Source organism: Polistes fuscatus, unplaced genomic scaffold (genome assembly GCF_010416935.1).
Source record: "Polistes fuscatus isolate 324 unplaced genomic scaffold, CU_Pfus_HIC Scaffold7, whole genome shotgun sequence".
Taxonomy (NCBI): Eukaryota; Metazoa; Arthropoda; class Insecta; order Hymenoptera; family Vespidae; genus Polistes; species Polistes fuscatus.
Genome location: NW_025113151.1, coordinates 3227465 through 3235957, shown reverse-complemented (window position 1 = coordinate 3235957; position 8493 = coordinate 3227465).

The window sequence follows — 8493 nt, the reverse complement described above, 5'->3', positions numbered from 1 at the left end:
CCAGCGTTCGTTCGAATTTTGTGCTCAAACGATGACCCATATATTTGAACTGTTGCGGAATAGAATGCTACGGTGACACGAAATTAAAAGAGAGAGTGGACTGGGTTGACCGGTGGGAGGGTTCGGGTGGTGGGGGTTAGGGTGAATAAAAATGGAAGAAAAAAAATAATGTCAACCGAATGAAATATTCCCCGAGGCCAATTGTGAGTTTGGACGTTTTCCGGTTGATCGGTCATTGTACCGTGAGCGTCGATGCGCAAACTTTCATCCTCTTTTTCCGCACACACACACTACTTGGTCCACATGCTTGCTTGGTTGCTTGCTTGCTTGCTTAACCGTTCTTTCTCACAATCTCGGATATTCCTCATCTTATCGAAGACTTACATCGACTTACCAGGAATTACGATTGGCCTTTCTGCCTCCTAGACGATCATTCTCCTTTATTTTGCTAAAGATTTTCACTTGTTTCACAAATATAAACGTATGAGAAACTTATTTGTCAAATCAATTAACTTCAACAAATAAAAAGTAGAGAAAATTGACAAAATTCAGATTAATTTATAACCTTTTGTTTAAAAATCATAACAAGGACGATTGTTTCATCAACAATTGAAATATGAAGACAAAAAGTTAAACATATTCAAATGTAAGAATACTTTTAGGTGTCACTGTACACATATACAAATGTTGTAAATACGAATAATATCGTAGAAGAAATTTTGTACATTAGTTGGAAAAATGAAAAAATGAATCAAATCCATTAGAATCCTAACAATATCTTTATCAATTTTTCCTTCCACATTCCCTTCCTTTTTATTTCTCATAAACGTGAACGATTTTCGATCGTCCAAGAAAATAATAACTGGAGCTTTCAAAATTATTAAATTGTATAGAAATGTAGCTTCGCGAAATTGATCGTATACTCTTTCGCAAAACATGTTTTGTCAATCTTCGTTTCTAGCTTCGATGGATACCGACGACACAGACAAGGCCGCTACTAAAGAGAAATAGAAATACGGATATATAGTGAAAGAGAAATTGAGAATTGAGAGAGAAGAAGAGGGAAACGGAGGTTGGATACATGCGTACGTGGGTAACCGAAGGGAATCCAGTTGCGAAGTTAAGAGAACAATACGTTCGTCGTTACAATAACGCTTTGGTGACACGGTGAGTTGCCGGTGGACTCGTCGGTAGGATATGTGCACTTCTCTTTCTCTTCCTATTTCTATATCTATCTCTATCTATCCCTTTTGGGTGTAGAAGAATCCGTATGTTCTCGTGGATATTTTGGGCTTCAGGATTGGAACGTGCACAATACGAAATACGTTCCTAACGCCGTCTCCCTTCAACCCTTCTCTCTTCTCTTCTCTTGTCGCTCTCTATACACATTCACACACACATACATACATACACATATTTATGCGTGTCCCGTGTGTGTGTATGTGTGTGTCTATTTCTCTTTCTCTCTTTCTACGCTCCCGCGCGCATTCGCCAATCCTTTACTGATAATGCTATCATGAGACTATTGTCGTGCTTCGATGTCTCTGGACTTGGTAGAAAATTCCCGGCGGATCATTTCGTCGAGATGAAAAGGAAAAGATTGACGCTGTAAAAAGGCCAAAATGGAGAAGGGGGTTGGGATACCGGGTAGGAGCAGATAAAGAAGAATGAAATTCCATGCGAGTAGAGGTTTCGTAGCGTGGTACGAACTTTTCATCGGTAGCTAGTCTCTCTCTCTCTCTCTCTTTCTCTCTCTCTTTCTCTCTCTTGATAATTCCCCTTTCTTTTCGAGATAATCGAGGTATGGGAGTTAGAATCGTAGGGTGGTGGAATAGGAACGTGTATTCTCTACTTTTTCAATCAGTCCATTCATGACAATTTACTCGGATTTAATCGCTTGGAAAGATATTGACCGTTCTGTTAAGAGTTTATGAAGTTGAAAATCATTGATAACACACTACTTGTCTCTTATACTAATACTCTCATATATATGTGATAGATAGATAGTTTTTTGTTATAAAACTTTTAACCATTATATTAAAAAAAAAAAATGTTTATATATAAGTTATATTTATATATGTGTTCTATTTTTTAACAGATTTATTATGATTGATGTGAGACGATTTTTGTATTCAAAATAATTTTTACCCCTATTATATTAATTAAGAAAAATTATATTTATTTTATTTAACTATATTCTTATTATTTTTATATTTTATAAATCTAGCAAAATAATTTCCTTCTTACTAAAAACGAAATGATATTTTTATATAAAATAAGTAACGTTTTTTTTTAAAGAAATTCTTACTTTTTTGGTTTACTTATAATATTATATTCTATATTAAATAAAAATGTTTATGTAAACTATACACCGAGATTGTAATACATGAATTTTTGAACGAAAACTTCCTAAGCAGAAAATATGCTTAAAAATAAATAAAAACTTTTAAAGCAAAACCAAATATTAACAAAATTTGAATAAATTTATATAAAGAGATATTTAAAAAAAAAGGATTCAAGGATTCATTCACTTTTTTGCATTGTTATCTTTTGATCAGTTATTTATCTTCTTACAATAGTTTTTAACAATCTCGATATTTTTGCAATATAAAGTATGGTTCTCACTAAAATGTTTTGTCTCTCTCTATCTCTCTCTCTTCCTTTCAAAGGTTCGTCATTCGAGTTGAAAAGTTTCGAACGTGTAGGCACTTCTTATGTATCTTCTTCTATCTTCTCAAAGAAAGGTCGTCGATCATTTTCTTTGGTACTTTGGAACGACAGGATGATTGCAGGATATGTGAAATCGACGTTAGCTCTCGAAAAGAAGAGAGACAATCGAAGCATCGTCCAGTCGAAAGACGATTGTCGTCCAACCAGATGAACCCTACTATGTACTTACTTATATACCAAATATACAGTGTGTTCAAAATTTATTCTACATTTAACAAAAAAAAGCAAAAATTTTCGGTAAAGTTTGTCAGGAAACGTTTCGTTACATTATTATAAATGAATTTTGTATACGCGATACGATCGACTATTCATTTTCAATTAAAGCACACAGAAGTTTAACTGTGTTTATCGGGTCTGCGTAAAATCACGTCTTTTTCTTTAATTATGCAATGAAATGTCATTTTATGTATAATTTTTTAATCGTTAGATAAAAATACGTGATGTAAATTACTACAAGATTTTAAAGATTTATTTAAAATTGCTATCCTTCTATTCGGATGCAAGTTTGGTATCGACTATTATTAAAATTATTATATTAATATTATTATTAATATTAATAATGTTATTAATATTAAAACAACGCAGTTTGTGAGATATTTCTTGAGTCTCAATGACTGCATTTTTAATTCTTAACAATAATTCATTACGTTAAGTAATTTCTGTTGCATACATTTTTTATTTGAAAGCTTCCTATAAGAAAAAAATTAAGAGATGTAAGAATTGCATTGAATTTTCGTCGAGATTGCTTTTACGTAAACAAAATTCGTTTAAATAACTTTTTAAGCAAAGAATTTACTGACAAAAACATTATACAACATTTTTGTATTCTTTCTAAACGTAGATTAAATCCTCGCAATTTGGGACACCCTGTATATAGGAACAATTACATAGATACATTCTTTTCCTTTTTGCCGGTCCCGATTATCCTTTGACCGAGTCACCAGATGAGACAATAATGCGAAAAAAGAATCGTAGGATGGATAAAGAGAAGTAGAAGAAGGGTCCGTCTCTGTAAGTAGGATTTTGGGGAACGTTATTTCTTCTTATCGATTATCACGAGAAAGAACAAACGAATTCTTCCTAGTATAGAAGAACAATTGTATCCTTCGGATACAAACACGCTCGATTTTCTGATAACCAAGAGGCGTCCAAACGAGAAATATAATGCATGCGTTGACTTTCCCAAACGAATTCGGTTCGCCAAACCTTGCAGAAAATTGGTTCGATTGCTCTCTCGTGGAAAATGGATTCATTCTTGCGTATATTTAACATGTGGCTTCGTTAACGAAATGCTTCATTGCAGTTTGTTATACGATAGCATGACAATGATATTCTGTATTTTCTACTACATCGTTTCGAATATTTAAAATCATACAAAATTAATGTAGTTATAATCATGTTTCTAATCAAATATTCCTGTGACGTTATATATATTTTTTTATGGTAATTTATGTTCTAGTTAAATAGGTTGATTATATATTAAAATATAGAATTAGTAGCTTTAATTAAAATATTAAATATAGATAGTAGTTACACAGGATGTTTTGTAATATATGAAATCCACTAAAATAGTGAACGGAGGACACAAAAACAATGATAATAATTTTTTAAGCATGTTTCTAAGTTATAGTCTTTTCTATAATCCTCTGTCCATTTCTGAAATGGATTTCACATGTTAAGAAGCATTCTGATTATACAAAAATAAAATAGTAGATATATATATGTATATATATAGGGTGGTATAACAAGAACTGCTATTTAAAATCAATAAAATAAAAGTTCTTTATTACAAAAAATTTTAATAATATCTAACAATAAGCAATCTGCAATCGTATACCGCTACATGATTAATTTATAAGTTATGTAAATTATATAAATATCCCTATTATAAACCTATTATAAACCCTTTTATGAAAAGTGCTGAACAAATTTAAAATTGCAATTCTTGTTAAGTCACTTATATTAAATATAAATTAAAAATATTACACATATATTGCTATACTGAATAAATATAAAATATTATTTAATAAAGTAACGCGAGAGTCTACATAAAATATAATTATAAATGACATTTCACATAACCTAAAATAAAAATAATGAACGAAATTAAAAACTAACAGTAAATAATAAACTTAAATAGATTTACTTTAAATATTTGTTATCGACAAAAAAAAATGTAAAATATTCAAAAGCAGTATACATTATACTCTAATATACCAATACATATAAGTAATTAGCAGCATACACGACAGAGAGAGAAAGAGAGAGAATACTTAGTAAGAGAAAGAGAATCGTCGTCGAGAGATAGGCTAACGTACAATGGAAACTTGAAGTTACGTCGAAAATTAGTCGGATCAGAGAAGCTCGACGTTGAGTGAAAAAGCGGTAACAGTGGAGGACCGTTGGACGATGGATGCGGACAACAAGGCTACAGAATATTCCTACGGTCCTCGAAATCGCGGATTGGCCGAGCAAAATTTAACGTGGGCGTCGATGGCCGGAACTTCATCGTTTCATCCCAACCAGCCTGTCCAACTACCGTCACACCACCATTTTGACAAAGGAGATGGTATGGCCGATACTAATGCACGTTACTACGGATTCTCAAAATAAAGTTTTCTCTGAAACTCCGACGAAACAAATGCACATATATATATGTGTTTGTATGTGTGATTATGTGTACGTGAGTGCACATACATGTGTGTTTTAATATATACGTTTGTGTTAGTATCAATGTATGCATGTACATTTCATGCTCTGCATGAAAGGCTTGTACGAGAATACGCGGATATTCTATTAAGGACTTAGGAATCGTGGGAACGAGAAACTAAGTGCGGTCCGTAGACATCCTGGAAGGAGATTACAGTAACAACTGACTTGAAATTTCTGACAAAAGGTCGCGTCTATGTATACTGTTTTGTTGATTTTATTAAGGTTAAGTCATGATTCCTTACATTTGTTTTATCTCGATCGTTCGTTTTATTCATGATTTGTAATAAATATTGATTTTATTAGCAAAGATTTGCTTGGATTTTATATATACGATATTTAAATTTTTATATCACAATTAAATTAATTGGTTTCACATTGCCAACGTTTATTGTCCAGTAGTTTACAAATAATTCTTACATTGATTTAAGACTTTTAAAGCTTGTGTGAATATACGATTAATATTGTGAATGAAATTTTTTTTATTCGGATTAATCTCTTGTTTGTCTTAACAAACAATTAACTTATTTGTTACTAAATAATCAATCAATTTTTAGGTAATATGAAATAAGAAATATCTTATGATTTATTGTATATTCAATATATTAAAGCATTTATTTTCAAGGTCCTTGTATCCCTATGAGAATACGCAATAAAACTTTTAGGGATACATCGTGAGAGTTTAAACATAACGAAAAAAAAAAACAAGAGAGGAAAGTTAAAAAGTTGTTCAAAGGGATCCCCTTCGATACGCTTTTAAAGTATGGGTCGAACCTTTTGGGACATCCTTTTTTAATATGTAAATACCTACATATGTTTTATTTGATTCCCATTGTTATGCTATAACTATAGTTTTATCTGTCCATATCTAAAGGTTACTCCAGTTACATGTAAATCACATTTGCAACTTGAACGTGAAGCATAAAAAATTCAAAAATGTTAAATCTCCAATGGCATAATAACCTCAAAATCATAGCAATAACAATTTTATAAAATCTTATAAAAAATATAAATCTCACAAGGATCATATATAAAAATAAACATATAAATATTACATTATTATCTAAAAATTGTACGCTTTGGCACGTTTTTGTTGATAGTAAATGTGTTAAGAAAATAAAATTTTCCTTTTTAGAACGATCGTCGAGAAAAAGAGAGATGTAGGAATTTGGAAAATGGCTGCTGAGGTTGTTGGATAAGTAGGCATGCAGAAAGCTTATAAATGCCTACGTTTGAAAAGTATATCGGCAATTGCCATCTCTTTCACGTAGTGATATCTGTCGATGGTATAATTGGCCGTTGCCAACGGCAGCGCCAGAGTAGAGGCAGTAAAAGCAATTGCACCGATAGTTGCCTCAGCCCAAGCTATTGGAGTATAACCCTGGACACGACCTAGACCAGCAGCAGCAACCTCGTCTGCTTCTGCAGCAAATGGATTTCCTTTGAAAAGGAACTCTCCCTACGTTCCTCCGTGCCCATTGCTATACAACGTTTTCATAACTCTGCCGTAGTCAGACGCAACGAATCAACTATAATCCTTAACGATTTCAAACGCCAAAAATTTTCAAACTAAAATAAGCAGCTAGGAGAAAGAAGAAAAACATATAAACTTGCATAAATTAGCATCGTTTGAAAATAGCCCGGAGAGATGCGTTAATATAAAATACCTCAAAGTTACGAATTGATAAAATAAAATTGCGAACAAATACAAAAAAGTAATTCAAACAGAGAAAATTAATGATACGTATTTCGGACTTAACAGAGCGGCTCGGTTAATCGTCCCGCAAAAGGGGCTCATTCGTGTTACGCGCATGCCCACCTGCGTACGCAAGTTCCAAATGACGTTCGACGATTTAGCAATAATTTATGATATCACGAAGCTGCCTTGTTGATTCCTGAAACAGAAGAGAGAAAGAGAGAGAGAGAGACAGACAGACAGAGACAGACTGTGAGAGAATGGGAGAGAAAGGGGGTGGCAGTGGGGGGTGGGCGGTTGGATGGCAAGAGTTATAGAGTAATTAAATCGGTGACGGAGCGTGTTAGTGCTTTCACCGAATGTACCCGGGCTAATTACCAGTTTACGCCGGGCCAATGGTACAACCGGCCGATAGGCGATTTGTCTGTCCATTTCTAATTGCGCGATTCGACGTGCGATGTGGCCATGCGTTCTATCTTATACGATGCGTACTGCAAAGCGTGGTCCTATTTGTATTAAGATTAAGCGTCGATTCGTTATAATCTATTCTCTAGCACTCGTATCCAATAGTGACAATTGAAAATCTATCGTAAAAATTCATCAATCTTTAACTTCAACTAAGTTTATTGATATTTGGTTGTTTGGCGTGTTTATGCGCAATTAGTATTTTATATTATGCAATAAAGTTTTCTAATAAACCGGCAAGTACTTTCTGATATTAATTTATTTTTATATATTTGTTGTTTTCTAATACCAATCGTAACATAATCGGTTTTAAGTTTGAATTTATTATTAATCCTCTTTATTTAGTTGACCCTTATGATAATTATTATTATAAATATTTGTATTATTTCTGTAATATCGAGATCACAGTAATAAAGAGTATTCATAAATTTAGTAATATAAGTATAAATACATTAAATTTAATTTGGTAAAAATTTTTGTATGCCTACGTCCCTAAATATAAGATGAAAGTAAAAAAGATAGTTACAAAATTTATCTTCACTATAAATACGTCCAATTTAAAATGAGAATATCGTAGTAATTCGTTTTATAAATGTAAGAATTCATCAAGAGAAAGTAGAATCGTTCGTTAGCCTAACCTTTATCTCGGAATATCGTGTTTCTTTACACAGGCACCTTGGCTGATTCAAGATTGGTTAGTAGTAGTAGTCGGGCTAACACACACATACACACCAGAGACGAGGAAGAGAGACTTAGAAGTAGTGGTGGGAGGTAGCAGACTCGAATAAAGTGTCGATTTTTCGGGGAAAAGAGACAGAATTAGGAGGCTCTAGCGTTGGCGATGAGCCAGACAAGCAAGTTTCCGATATGCAATTCCGCTTTATTTCCGGATC